Here is a 16,446-nt window from a genome sequence, read left to right as displayed (position 1 = left end):
ATACTTCCAAACTTAGGAAATATTCACATCCCTGTGTTCTTTCCTAAGGCAGGTATCCATCATATGCCCCCTACCCTCATAGGCAGGGAGAGAGTTCTCTAGTGAAGTGTGAGAAGTAGCCCAGTAAAAAGAATTTGGTAATGTTTACATATAGGACCTTTTTTTCCCAACCCTAATTCTAAATTTTCTGTTAAGGAAAAGAGCAGATATCATTAGTTTTGGTTTTAGGCTGATGTAAGCTTCATGCTTGTGTTTAGAATGCTCTCTTACCCTTGGGAATCAGCAGTGTATGTATCACAGACATTCTTACTGCAGAGTAAAATGGCAACATTCTTCTTAAAATTATCTCAAGTTAATGTTCCTTTGTATTTAGTGTGTTTTAAAAAAAAAGTAAATAAATGTATGTGAAGTCATAGTGTTACATTTTACAAGGAAAAACAAGTATGATTCTTAAGTATATGGTACTAGGAAAATTATAGGGCAAGCATAAAGGGTTAGAAAGCGATAGCAGAATGTAATAAACTTGTTTTTTGTAACAGGAAAGATTTGTTAATAAGAGAGTCTGATCAGCTTACATATATTAAATTTTCTGACAATGTTGAAAGCAGAGCAACATCATTTTTTAGTATCCATATTGTCAAGAATAATTTCAACTTTCAGGCAATGAAATATTTTGTTTTTTGTATTGTTTCTGAATTACAATAAACTAACAATATTGTTTCCTTGGGATGATTTACATAGATTTCTTAATAAAATGAAGTGTCAGGTATCTGAAAGTCCTAAAATCTGTTGCTGAAATTACATTGCTTTAAATTAAAAGGTAAGATGATAATTATCATAGCTTAGATCTTAAAACTATATTTTTTTCAAATAAAACTTAAAAGCACTTGATCGAGAGACATATTACTAATATATGATGTTGGTCATATTCCAACAAGTGCCATACAACACACTTGTGTTCACTTGCAAGAGTAATACACACCTCAACTGGCATTCATGAATTGGTATAGTGCTTAGCAGGAAAACTAAACTTTCCACCTAATCAGAAGTGCTAAGTGATCTTTGACAGGTAGCCCTCCATAGACTGTGCTTATAGATTTGATATGGTGTTTACTACCTCATCAACCATCCAATTGTATTTTTCAGCTGCTATAAGCCCTATAATGCTTTTATGCAAAATTCCCCAGCTACATCTTCCCTAATTAAGTATAATTGTTTTCTACATTCCAGCCTTTCAACTTCTTAAGGATCATTAGGGCTGTGCTAAATATTTTCAAGCCGAATATCAGTAGTTCCTGTTCTCAAATAATATGATTTCTGGATGTTTCATCCTTTTTCCTTCTCTAGACTTGATGTAGTTCATCATTTATTATTTAGTTTTGGCCCCAGAACTATTTGAAACATTTTCAAATATGATCTGAAAAATATGGATGTTGTTGGCTTAGAATTCAGTCTGAAAATGTATTAGAATGTTTGAGTCTATCCAAACACTTTGTTTCCCATCCTGCTTGACTATTCAGTCAGGTATTTAGATAGATCTGCAACTTATTTAAGTACCTCAAGGTATATTTGGCACTTCAATTCTGCTTTATGTGTTTAGAATAAACTTTCCATTTTGCAAATCATTCTCCTTGAAAGCTAAGAGATCTATAATTTATATTTTCCTCCTAGAACCCATTATGCTTCCTCATCTATCCAATAATCAGGACTAGCCTTTCCAAACCTTTCTTCATTTATACTGGAAATAAAAAATCTTTAACTCTATGAATAGTTTGTAAATCTCACTTATTTCTGTTTTCTCTTAAGAGGTTTATATAATAGTGTATGTGCATTTTATGATTATTTTTTCCTTGTTTTGGGACCACTCTATACATTTATATATGTGACACTGAAAGTGTACTGAGGATGATGTAGTCCACGTTCCTGTGGAAATTGCCATAATGTTTTCCACAACGCTATTTTTGAAAATCCCATGAAATTTATTTGGGTGGCAGAGATTAGGAGAGGGTTTGTATTCAGTTCAGTACACCAGTGAGTCAAATAACTCCTCAATGCCTTTGTGTGAACAATGTGAATTTTGGAAGATTTCTATGGCAGGTTTTGATAGGTGACAACCATGGTCATAGAAATATCTCAAAAATGTTACCATGGAATATATTCTTTTGACATATATAGAGCTTGAAAAATAAAACTACCTAAATAAATTAGCTGCCATATGTTTTCAAACATACTAAATTTCCTTAATTGATTTATGGAATTGTTTCACATGCAAGATAGCTACAAAATTATTTCCAATTTTGGAATTGGTAATATGCCAATCTTGTGACAATAATAGGAATAAACCAGACTATAAAGGTCAACTGTAGGTTTTGACAATAAAGCTACATTTTATCTAAGAGAAATGTATATCTTCCTATGCTCTGTGATAAGTAGTTACTATACTTAATGAATCAATATTAGCATTTCAGGTCTTTGAATCACACATAGACTCAAAAATATATTTTCATCATTACTGTACCTTTTGAAATCTGTTTTGTTAAATGTCCCACATACCTACATTTTATGTATATTAGGACAATAATGTTACTTGCATGGTCTTTCTTAATATTTTCATAATTTCTCTTTTAGCAAATTGTTCTTTATAGCTTCAGTTTAAATCAGGTAGCAGTTTCCTCAATTGCTTCTGGATTTATTTATTAATCAAAAATAATGATTTGAATTAAGGTAGTTTTTTGCATAGATCAAGTTTAAGCTTTGATGAAATTTATTTTTATGGTAAAATTGGAAATAATAGGTAGAGTTGAGTAAAATGGTCAAAACGAAAGTTCTGATTTATGCGGGGAAATGGTAAAGACTGAGACTATATTTCCAAGAGCACAGAAAGTCTTTCAACGGTATAAAATTATATTGCTTGAATGTTTAGATTTTCTAGAAACTTAGCACTGTCTAACAGTAAATCTTCAGTCTTGTAATCAAGTTATCAACCACAAAGTCAACACAAACAAATTCAAGGGCCTCCCTGGTAGCGCAGGGGTTTAGGACACAGCACTATTCATGCTGTCGCCAGCCACTGCAGAACAAGTCCGATAATCCAAGTGGCGCACCAGACCTCTCCTGTCTTGCCCGCTGCTCCCCTCAGCAGTGTATTTCAGTAGACCCATCTGTTCTGCTCCGCATTCTGTCTCTGATAAATCCTCTCACCAGCGCACCCCCCCCAGTACCTCTGGCCTACACCCTAGTTCTTGTATGCATAAATAAATAAATCTTTAAAATGCATGTATATATTTAAAAAAAAGACCACAGCTAACTTTAAAGCATTCAGAAAAACAGGAAAAAAGACTTTATCCTGATTATGACAAGCGTATAAAGACATTTTCAAGGGCAATGTTGTATTAGAAAAATAAGAAGCTATATCGTTCATTAAAAATTAATAGTATTGCAGTTGAAATGTATCTGTTAAAGTAATAAGCTTTAAAAAGAGACTGATAAGTGTGAATTTGTATTTGACTTTGATTTCATCAAAGTGTAGACAATCTATAAAGAGAATGAAAGTATCCCCAAATTGAATGGAAATGCCCAGATCTAGATGTCTTTAAGTACATACAGACTTTTGCACATACTACCATGCAGACAGAAGAAATTAAGCAAAAATAAACTCTCAAAAGAAAACCCCATCAGAGTTTAAAATATGTATTAATACCAATTGCACACTGCTTATTAATTTGTTAGTAGGCTCATCATTTTACAATTGTACTTTAAAAGTAAAATATATATCAGATATGGATGTACAGCTACATTCTTTATCAGTTATTACAAGTTATACTACTCTACCACCACTCCTTACTATGCCATTTAGTTTTCCAAATGCTGTACCTATGCTTTCTTATAAATCTCCTTCATTTTCATTAAATTCTAGCAATCAGTTATATAGTTTTGACTAAGCATTCATTCATTGACACTTTTAGCTTTATGTATCTATTTATTTTATAATTGCATTGTTTTAATTGAAGTAATATTGGTTTACTATGCTGTATATGATTTAGGAATATAAGTGCACAACTTTTCAGAAGTATGTTACCAGGCCACAATGACCACCAAAGTGCAAATGATCCTCCCTGATATTACTGGTTCCCCCCATCCAGTGACTCCCCACCTGCCACCCTCTCCTTTGTGTGTCCTCAATTCAGCAGTCAGATTTCCTGGGTTTATTTTGATTTACTTCTGCCTATCCCTTTGTTTTGTTACTTTACACTCCCACATATGAGAAAAAATCATCTGGTATTTGTCTTCCTCTGAATTACTTTGTTTAATTTCTACTAGTTCCATTCATATTGTTTCAAATGGCAAGATTTCATCTTTTTCTTCTGTGTTGGTAGTAGTCCATTGTGTATATATAATACATTTTCTTTATCTATTCATCTGTCATTAGGTACTAAGGGTCTTCCCATACCTTGACTATTATAAATAGTCACACTTTTAATTTTTATATTATACAGTTAAATATCTCCTCTTGCTTCTCAATACACCCTCCCAAAAGTCTAAGTATAGTATCTGCAAGAGTATAAATTGCCCCAACCTTCACCATCACACCTTCCTTACACAGTTCAGTAATTGGTACTGTATTTCAAAAAAAGTTATGGGTATATACATATCTTAGTACATGTGCAAGCCACTCTCTTCAGTAGAATTCACAGTGTATTGAAATGAAAAACATAAAGCAAAGTATTTACTTTGCTGCAGTGAACCAAGCACACAGAATAGCCCATGGGAAATTGCATGTAAATAGGGCTATTGTTCTCTTTAGAAATGGTCAAAGAAGAAAGTGTAAAGTTATATCTAAGGCGAGAGTTATGATAAATACTAAGGCTATATTTAGTGCTATGCAGTCACTTTCATCCAATAAACTAGATAACAAAGGATGCCAATTTAAATTAATTGCCTAGGAATAATTTTACTCAAAGTAGGTTAATGCCACTCAATAAAGTAGGTTTTATTTTTAACCATTGTAAAGTATTATAGCAAGTTGAATAAAAATTATTTCTATTTTTCATTCAAAATCAAGACATGTTTGTTGTAACATACCCTGAAGATAAACACTATTAATAACTAGATGATATCTTGCATACAAAAACCCACTCTTGAATGTACTAAAATATTGATATTCTTAAAAATATAACAGAGATCTGGTAGAAGAAATAATAGAATGGAAAGAAAAAAAATCAATGCAATTTCAGAATTTAAAGTAGCAAGTAACAAAATCAAAAGTATAAATATGAAATGGTGCTCTAAAAATATGTATATATATATATATTTGACATATATATCTCAACTGAAATATTCAGATATCCATATAGATATGTATATTCTACACATGATCTTAGCCAAAAGGCTGAGAAGCGATAGATCTGTATATTCTCGAAAGCTACTCATTTTTTCAAACATATATGTCCATTTATATATATTAGTAAAGTCTCTGAAATTCATTTTTGTTTGTTTGTTTGATTAGTTGGTTCCTTGAAATTAGGTATTTTACAAAGGTGAGGGATTACTAGTTTTTCCTTCCAAGTCATAAAAAATTAGTACTTTCCTTTAAAGAGATGAAATAGGTTGAATCAGCCTAGATTTTTCAACATTTTCTACTTTTACTTTATTCCATCAAATAGATATAACCTGCACTAGTTTAATCAGTCCCTTAACTCTATAGTATTTTTCTTTAATTCAATTGTCCTTTATAATGTGAAAGCATTTCACCTTAGACAGGGAAAGCAGTGAGTTTCCTTAGTCGAGCTCTCTAATAAGTCTGTGCTGCTTCAAAGAGAACCTATTTCTGAACATGATCCCACTGCCCTTTCACGGCCTAGTTGAATGACAATGAAAGTCACTTGGGCACAATTCATGCATATGTCAAAGCATCGCATTGTACACCTTAAATACATACAATTTTTGTATGTCAACCATGCCTCAGGAAAACAATTAAATACTTTATTCTCTGTCAACACACTGAATGAAACTTCCAGTTCTCTAATAGAAACCTCACATAGGTTAAAAAATATTTTTTTCTGTCAAAGAGAAATATGTGAATATTGTAAAATGTTCTCATTTTCTTTTGTGTTAAATCAAATGTAAATTATCTTTTGGAAAGAGCTATCAGTATCTGCAGAAGTCCTTGCTAGGGGCGATGGGGGAAACATGTATCAATCCCCACTCTTCCCAAGAAAAAGAAGAACTAAATCATGAAAAGACTCCAAATAGAAACTACTGAGCTTAAAGTAGAATTGTCAGTGCATCTCCTATAATCCTGCCCCCTCACACTCTGCTCATTTTTGTAAACATCACTCCAGTGTATTCAGTTGCGTGGGTCAGAAGCAATCCTGGTTCCTCTCTTTCTGGTCTTCTAAGTTCTATTCATCAGCAAGTGCTATGTACTTCTAACCTATCCACTTTTTAAAACTGGTGAAAAACCAAACACCCCCTAATGCCCACATGTCTGGATTATATACCAAGCCTGGCTGCTTAACTCTGCTGCTTCTAACCTATTCACTTTTCCTTCTCATCATTTTCTCCCTAGTCTGCGAATACCATCAACACTAATGGAAGCATTATAAATTCTAGTTGGTCTTCTATTCCTATGTGACTCTGACTCTACTGCATAGAAGTCCCTTTATAATGTAGCATTTCAGATCTCATTGAGTGTTGTATTTTGGTGTTAATTTCATGCAACATTTCCCCTCAAAAATTAAAAGGTGGAATAAATAAATTTCATGGAAGCATGCAAAAAAAAAAAACCCTTTACTTGACCAAATATCTTTAGGTGCTTCAAAACATAGTTGTGCTACATAAATATAACAGCACCTCATTTTTTGCAGCAGCTCCAAGAGCATATTCTAAATAATTACTTTAAAAATTTAATATTTAAGGCATGCATAGTATGACTATTTTCATCTTTTTGTTTTCTTATAAACACAGCCCATAAGCAAACATTTTCAAACATCAAGTATTGCAGTGATAGCCTTAGTGATCACTGTTTACTATTTTATCTTTATAGTACTTTAACTTCTTTTGCTGGTGTCAGTCTAATGTGCTGCATCTAATTTGGTAGTTTTATTAAACACCTCAATGCCTGGTTAAGAACTTCGTGTTAGCCCTTGTCCCCTGGAGTGATATGGGTGACTCTTCTGACAGATGTGACTGCGCAGAGACCTGGCTTACTAATGCCCTGATTATAGCTGTGTTCTGGATGAGTGAGGTTGCCATAAATCTAATCTCCATGTAAGTGAAGTGTCACTGCGACATTTCATCTGATTTTTGTCCTCAACTGACTTTTTTTTTTCCAGGCAAAATTGGGATATAAGATCTTAAATCACCAACAGTTCAGTAACACACTTTAAAAAGTGCTTTGTTATAATGGAACTGTAAACTCACTGATCTGAAGACAGTTCCACCCTGAGGAATATAATTTTTGTTCCACTTTTGCTGACTGGTAAAGCATTACTTACTCAGTTTTTTTCCTTTCTGTTGTTTTAACTAAGGACACTTTATATTGTTTTGCTTTTCAACGGGAATATTTCATTAACCTCTCACTGAAACCTAAAACACTATTCCTTGAGTGTTATGTATATATTAATATCGAGCTATAATTCCATCACATTTTAATTGAAACACTCATTCACTAATGAATTAATTGAGTTTTTAGTATCTGGGTGTTATGAAATTACAAATTAGAGATAAAATTAGAAATGGAATTGGATAATGCAAGCTGATTACCTTGGTGTTCTGATTAACTCTTTGTACCTCTTTGTTCCATCTTGATTCTCTTTTTAACATATTAGTACTTAAAAATTAGTTATATTTGCAGTTCTTGCAAAAGTATGTCATTATTTTACTGAACATTCTTTTATTAGACTTTTCTTGAATGGATCTTCAGAATACAAAGATGAAGTGACACTGTGCCTGTTCCCACACTTTCAAATTTGGTAATAACTTAGCTGCTTCTGTTGGGGGGAAAGGATCTCCTAAACAAACACCCCAAACAGGTTTTATGGACCCCACTGACTCCCCAGACCAAAGGGATCCAAGAAACCAAAGACTACAAATCTCATAATGTCATCACCACCAAAGGGAGAATTGCTGGAAACTGAGAGTGGAGTTAAGCAGCCAGGCTTGGTATATAATCCAGACATGTGGGCATTAGGGGGTGTTTGGTTTTTCACCAGTTTTAAACATGCTATTGGGGTTCCAGCTCAGCAGAACTGGTAGAATGCATTCACCAATTTATCTCTCTTTCTCCCTGAGTTATTCCTTTTGTCATTTCCCCTTTTTTGTAAATAAGCCCTTGATTAACCTTTTTTGCGTGCCTGCAATTGAGTCTCATTGTAAGACCCTTTTAAGCGCACAGTTGCCACAGTCAGGCAACCTATTTCACATTTGGGGTTGCTCGGTAACACTTCTAAATAGAAAGAGAAAGTGTAGTGTAGAGCAAAGGGGCAGAGGATTGAATCAGTGTTTGTTTCAAGATACTACTTAGTGATTTGCACAAAGTTATACAGATCACATTAACACTTAAACCATTTTAGCTTTACCTTAAAAATAGGTATAATAACTTTCACTCTGCTTATGTCACAGATTTTGTTCCTGAGAGTCAAATGAGATAAACTATTCCCATTCACAACCATTTGAGTGACTAAGCTAATTAGCAGGAAGAACCTAGAAGGAAAATACATTTGTAGTTTTATAACTAATTATATTGACTCCAGGAATTCTCAATTAAGACAACACTTAGAATTATTTCTTGGTGAATAAATACTATAATCTGCATATTGTACTAAAAACTTTTTGTACAGGGCCTCCCCAGTGGCGCAGCGGTTGAGCGCTGGGTTGCGAAGCTGCCCGCAGCCTCTGCAGCGCTGGTTCGATCCCCAGCTGCTCCCCGGCCACTGGAGGAGGGTCCCACATGGCACGCAGACCTCTCCTGCTGCGCCCGCTGCTCCCCTCAGCAGTGTGCTTCGGTCCTTCTGCCTGCTCTGCTCCCTGCTCTGGCTCTGGTGAATTCTCTCACCCTCCCGCGCTTCTGACTGTACCCAGTGCATGTATAAACAAACAAACAAATAAATAAAAAAAATACATGCCTCTTTAAAAAAAAAAAAAGTTTAAAAAAAAAAAACTTTTTGTACAAGTCCTGTTAATTCTCAGAAAAACATTTCAAATGTGGAATTCATTGTTAGAGAAGATAATTAATTTGTCAAAGTCACACTGATAATGAGATATACACAGATATGACTAACACTAATGTACCAACTTTTCCCTGGTTTGTGATTTTGAAAATCATTTTTGGTAAATTTTGCTTTATTTTTATATTTTTAATTTCCAGTCACCACCTGGTCAATATAAATTGTCAAAGCAAATGAGACTATACTGTATTCTAGAAAGTATTCTCTAGATGTCTAGACATCCTGGATATTTCAATTTCAGACCCAGGAGGAGCCCAAAAGCTTAAGTTCAAAGTTGAGAAAATTCACCATTAGATAAAAGACATTTCAAAGAGCTCTAAGTAATCAAGGTATTCTGATTAAGTCATATACTCAAAGTTGAACTAAACTGTATTTATCTGTTTTATCAATTTATTGTTTTATTTTCATCCAACTTTTCAATTTGTTGTGAAAAACTGATACTTCTACAGTCAAGTATTCATACATGAAAATAAGTATTTTATAAAATTCTTACTGCAATTTTTATGATCTTAAATGGATGTGATTATCCATCTCTGATATAATCCATGCTGTTAGAAAATCCATGATGATGAAGATTAATTAAATCAAAATACCTTCAATACACTGTGGTTTAAATTTTGGGACAAAAATATATAACCACAGGCATAACAAAAGTGAACTCAAAAAATAGACAAATGAATTTTTTTGCCACAATAAAATGTTAGAAAATATTTCTTGACTTCACTCCGATAGATTGCTTATAATTCATAATCCATTCCTGTATCCATGCCATTGGCAATGTGATTAGCAGCTCTTCTCATCAAGAACTGAAGTCCCTTGAATCTGGGTGGGCCCTATGACTTGCTTTTGTTAATATTATGCAGCAGAAGTGACATGGTACCAGTTCCAAGCCTAAGATTCATGAGGAATGACTTACTTCCTTTGCTCCCTCAAGTCTCCTATTACTATCATGTAAACAGGTACTAAGTTGCTGAACAGTGAAAGAATACATGGAACAGAAAAGAGTTGTCCCAACTGAGGCCTTTTTAAATCATATGAGGCTAGTAACAGAGCAGCAGATGTAAGAAGAGACTGAATATGTCTCAGGGAGTGAAGAACTACACAGCCAAGCTTGTTCCAGATTACCAACCTGTATAATTGAAAACTGAGAAAATATTTTTTGTCTAGGAGTGGTTTGTTACATGGTTTCAACTAATACAGTCACTATTAACTAGCTCAGAGTAAAAAAATTCTACTTGAACTTAAAAATTATGCAGCTTTTGTATTATAGGACAGACATTGGTTTTTGAGTTCTTCACCCAACAAATCCATTTCAATTGAAAAGCTTTAGCTTTAATTAATAAACATGGTGCAGATACGTAGATGTAAAATGTAAGGATAAAAATCTACATTGATCGATCCCCAAATTAAAGCATTTGTTTAGGACAAGGACAGGAAGATTTTTATAACTGCATTTCCGAGATTATTTTTTTGTTATTTTTTACCCTTCTTTTGTTCAGGGGAAAAAAAAATGCCATCTCATTCTTTAGAAAGCCACAAAAGCACAACTTTTAGATCATATGTTTTGAACTGATCCCTGTAGGCTTCACACTGCTATATGGATCTACATTTAATAAAGAACTGTTTTTCAAGCCAACATGTCCATGGACAGTGGTTAGAACTGAGAGAAACTGTCATATCCTGAGCATTAGAAATCACTGAGAATAGGCATGGTTTCTTTATTGGAGCCTGAATATTGATAAATTTAAGTGTATAACAATATAGCTTTCATGAAAAGATATTAAAACCAAGATAAAATAAACATCATCTTGAAAGAGTAACACCTTTACGATATGGCCTACTGTAAGATCCAGGGAAAAATGTCATATTAAATCAAATTCAGAAAGTTATGAAATAAGACAATAATATCCTAAGGAAAGAACAGCCTGGCTTAAAAGGACAGGATAAGATAAAAAGTCAACAAACTGAGATGAAAAGAGACCTATCTGAGACCAGAAAGGATTGCAATAAAAGTAAAATTGTAGAAGGTTGAGTAAAATAAACATTGGATTTACTGGTTAGTGACTTGAGAATATCAAATCAGTAAAAAAAAAAAAAAAAAAAAAACCAACAACAACTTCATAATTGTCCCTGAACGAAGAGCAAAAATGGAAAAAAAGAAATTATAATGAGATATTTCTAACCATTATTATTTCTGAGCAATTACCCTAGGTTAGGTTCCTTTTTAATATTACAGATTATTTTTTTATCCTCAGACAAGCCCATGCTATTTGCATTATCATCACTTTACAGACAGAAAATTAAGGCAAATAAAGTTTATGGAAATTTCCCTATGCTGCAAAACTTGAAAAATAGTTGAACTATAATTTAAACTGGGATACTCTGACTCCAAAAATTATATTTATAACACCAATGTAATAATATTGCTCCCCTTTAGGAATCAAGACAGTAAAAAGAAAACAACACTGTGGAAGGAAGGAAGGAAGGAAGGAAGGAAGGAAGGAAGGAAGGAAGGAAGGAAGGAAGGAAGGAAGGAAGGAAGGAAGGAAGGAAGGAAGGAAGGAAGGAAGGAAGGAAGGAAGGAAGGAAAGGAAGGAAGGAAGGAAGGAAGGAAGGAAGGAAGGAAGGAAGGAAGGTGGTGGCAGACCTCTTCATCTCGGCTGGTTCAACAGTTTTGCTTCCCAGATATACCTATAAAAGCAGCTTTTTAAATAAAGTGGAATCTGTAGTCAATGACTTTGTCGCCTCTGCCCCGAGCGGTTGAAAGCAGTGCGGGATGAGGGAAAGGTTACTCAAAGTCCATGTGGAGCAAAGAGAGGCCTAGAGGTGTTACACCAGAGGTAATGTGCAGTCCCTGTCCAAATGCAGTCTCATATTTATTTTATTAGTATTGAGTGCAAAAGTGAGGCAAGTACATAGGGAGTGCACATGATGGGATTAGGGATGTGAGGTAGGGTAGGCTGACCTGGGGCTATTGCCAAGGAGGGTGGGGGGAGGAGGGACACCTCCATTATTCCTGCCAGTCTAAGCATATTATCTCTGTTCTAATATCTGCCTGCTGTATCTGCAGATACTGGTTTCCTAGTATGTTCCTCATACCAGAATTTTTGCCCTTGGTGAGGGCCCCTCTGCTTGACCCTAAACCTAGCTGAAAAGCAGGAACTCTGGGCACCAAGACAAAAGCCCCAAAAATAAGGAGGGCTAGGGATGCCATAATTTCCTGGTGATATTTTAGGTCTGAGAAAGACATAGAATTAAAATCCAGTGGAGGGTGGGTATGTTAATATGAATCCAGTGGGTTGAATTTCAGAAAGTTCAAGGAAGCCCTTGAAATGACATGTATATACACAGCATTTCAACCACAGAACACAACTTCTAAAAGCCAAACAACCACGAGACTGCCTAGAATACAGGTGGAAATTCTGGTCTTAATTTCAAGTAACTATAAATAATATGGGGGCTCTGTCCTCAGAAGGCAAGTACCCAGAAATACCACTTTTAAAAATTACATAAAATGCCATTACCATAAGAATAGACAAAAGTATGGGTCCAGATGACTCAGTGTATTGATCTAACTGAATGCCATCCAAATATTTGGCTGGCAAAAGTGTTGATATGGTAGTGTCACGTCAGTGTGTTAGATATTAGGTGCCTATGGGAATGTGCTGTGGGGAACATTGTATAAGCAAATGTCTGCAGGCTTACATTCATAAATAATTAACTATAATGAGCTTTAGTTAAAAAAAAAATTCCAGAATATTAGCAGCCTAGAATTACTGAGACACTTCCTCACTGCTTTATGTATTAATGTCTATACACTTTAATGCAGAGATTTAATATGTTGAGGCTGCAAGGAGTCAGCTAATCCACTCTTTTTGGGCCTCTGCCTGAGGGAACATGGACTCACCTGAGGGCTTGTCCACAATCACATTGGTCTAACTGGTAGAAGCAAGGTGCAGGCACTGCTGTCACGGCTGTCGAGTTCTCCTGAGCTCACTCCAGGTTTTCCTACCCACCTTGCCATCTCCTCTCTTCTGTTTCTGTCCCTTCCTAAGGTCTATGACTCTGAAAAACCTGCTGCTCCTCTCTGAGTCTCAGCTTCCCCATCTGAAGTGACAGTGTAGACTAAGTAGGAGACTACTGGGCTCTTCCCTCCCTGAAGGGTCTCCAAGATCCCCCATTGTAGGATCAGATCTGATATTTCCTCCCCTCCCCTGAATTGACTGTGTCCCCAGAGCCCCAGAATTGCCCCTTTCTATTCCATGGGCTTCTAGGATATCTTCTGTACAGATAAATAAAAAATAGATAGGTAGAAAGGTAAACAGATGAATGAATAATTGAATCCTATTAGAGTATTTCTCTCTTGTGTGATTATTGTGTTGACTTAAAAGGACAAGCTCATATTATCCTACCTGGTGTAATGTTGCTGTTAGTATGTTCTTTTATTAATTATGTGACCCTGTATTCAGATTCACATTTTTTTCCTCACGATTACTTTTATAAATTTTGACCTTAGAGTTCATATCAGAAGGCACACAATCCTTTCTGTGCTTGGATTGAACAATATGGAAATTTCTGTGTGACATTTCCTCTCAATTAGCAACCAATTGATTTGTGTCATTTTCACTAGACCAGCCTGGGGAGTTCACTCTCCAGCTGCCTTCGTGCTCTGAAGCTTACTGCTGCAGGAGATTTGCACTGTAGTGCTCAGAGTTCCCTTTATAGCAGATTGACTTTATAATAAATTGAACTCTTTACAATGGATTGAACACCTGAAAATTAGAAACTTGAAATAGACAGCATATTTCATCCTCTAACCATCATACTATTAAATTTTTGCTTATTCTCAAATATAGTATTTGAAATCTGATCCCTGCTATATAGGAAAAGATGAAGTAGGTTAAGTGGAGGCATGAATGAATACTTGAGCTTCTTTATTAAATTAATTTGTTTTTACATACATATATTTATGTCAGTAACACTGCATTATAACATTATTTAAGTTTCAGGTGTACATCATTAAAAAATCAATATGTGTATATACTATATTATGTTTGTCACTTAAAGTCCAGTTTTGTTCTTCACTGTACATTAACTTCTTTTGGACAGTTTACCTACCCCTCTCCCCCTTCCCTTCTAGTAACTACTATTTTGTGTTATAGTCTAAAAGTTTGTCTTTTATTTTGTTCATTTGTTTGTTTTTGCTTTCTCTATATGCCCCACGAGTGAAGTTATATATTGTGTTTTTCCATCCTTCTGACTTACTTCACTAAGCATAATGCCCTCTAGTTCTGTCCATGTTGTTGCAATGGCAGGATTTTGTCTTTTTTATATTTGAATAGTATTTCGTTATGCTTATTTACTACATCTTTATCTAATCATCAGTTAATGGGCACTTAGGTTGTTTGCAGCTCTTGGCTGTTATAAATAATACTGTAATAAACAGGGGGTGATACACACACACATATAAAAACATACATAAAAGATATATCTGTCTATCTATATCTTCAAATTAGTGTTGTAGGTATATTTTGGGGTAAATACCCAGAAATGGGATAACAAGATTGTGTGGAATTTCTGAACAAGATTGTGTGAAATTCCTCTTTATTTTTTTTTCATTTTTTGAGGACTATCAATACTGCTTTTCATAATAAATGCACCAATTTTCATTCTCCCCAACAGTATATAAGGGGTCCCTCCTCTCCACATATTCTTCAAAACTTGTTTCTTATCTTTTGGGTAAAAATCTATTCTCACAGCTGTGAGGTGCTATCTTACTGTTTTAATGCATATATATATATATATAAATATGCATTAAGTTCACATGTCATCTGCAGCTTCACATGACCAATGGACTTCCTATGGAGCAAGTGTCAGGTCAGGATTCGGTAGCAATTTAAAGAGGGCAAAGTGTCAGTTTGAAAATTGGCACTGAATTGAACCACTTTTCCCATATCCCTTCTATATGACAAAGTGAGGATTTCTTTGGTTACTTACAGTTAAGTAAGATTTTGGCAACATGTATGTAGAACTTCTTCTATTATCACATCATAAAATTGAAATAGTGATCACCATTATCAACATTGCCATCAATACCCTTATCATTTATTGCAGGTGTGGGGTGTGAATATTCCTGGATAGTAATTAAAATGGTAGTAATTTGCATGTTACCTTCTAATTTAAAATCAAAGAAAATACATATTACACATGACTTTATTCAGTGAAATAAAATATATTGTGTATCTTCTAGTACATGTACTTTGATTAATGCTATAGTTACAAAGGTATGTAAATTACAAAGGTACCTGACTTTGTATTCATAGATGGGTGAATGTAGTCATAGTTGGGTGAGAAAAAGATACAAAGAGATAGTTCCAATATCATATCACATACAAAGAGGGGAGACCTCAAGTCATCTTGAAATTGAGGTCAAACTGATCCCTGACCCCTGATCATCAAAAAATGATAAATGAAAAGGGAAAAAAGGGGAATTATATTTTACATACATTAAAAGAGAAACAACCCTGCTAGAAACTAATTATCAACTGTTAAATTTTAAAAAGGAAAAACTCTGTAGGTAAGGAATTTTGAAACCCATGGATAATGGATGGATCTTGGGGCCCATTTATAGGAATAAACATATGTGAATTTATATAAAGGACGTTATTGGCAATACTGGGGCCAAAGGGTAAAAGCACGTGGGATATGTTGGCAACTTGATAATAGATATATCTTGTTAGAGCAGAGCAAAGAATGCAGAAATGGCTCAGTATTAATTGTGTTTCTAGATATTTTAATACCTTATGGAATTAAATATTACAATGTACAACATGTATCATGTTATCTATAGATGAGATTTGAAAAGCACAAGTCAGGATGTTACACCAAGGAAATGAGTGGGCACAAAGTCCTGTTTGGGATTTGAAATTTAAAAAATAACATCTGGGCCTTCCTGGTATCCTAGGGGTTAAGTCTCAGTGCTGTCACCATTGCGTTTTGAGTTCAGTCCCCAGCCAGGGAGCTAACCCACATGGCTCAGCAGACCTCCCCTGTTTTGTCTGCTGCTCCCATCAGCAGTGCATTTCATAAATCGTCCTGTTCTGCTCCCCACTCTATCTCTGGTGAATCCTCTCATTCCCCTGGCACTTTTTAAAAAGTTTTCTTTTTAAAGTTCAAAAAAGGAAACTTAAAACTCTTGAAGAAAATTGAATATAATATT

Source organism: Talpa occidentalis, unplaced genomic scaffold, assembly GCF_014898055.3.
Source record: "Talpa occidentalis isolate TD23 unplaced genomic scaffold, MPIMG_talOcc4v2.1 talOcc4.2, whole genome shotgun sequence".
Classification (NCBI taxonomy): domain Eukaryota; kingdom Metazoa; phylum Chordata; class Mammalia; order Eulipotyphla; family Talpidae; genus Talpa; species Talpa occidentalis.
Note: the sequence above shows the minus strand (reverse complement) of the source record.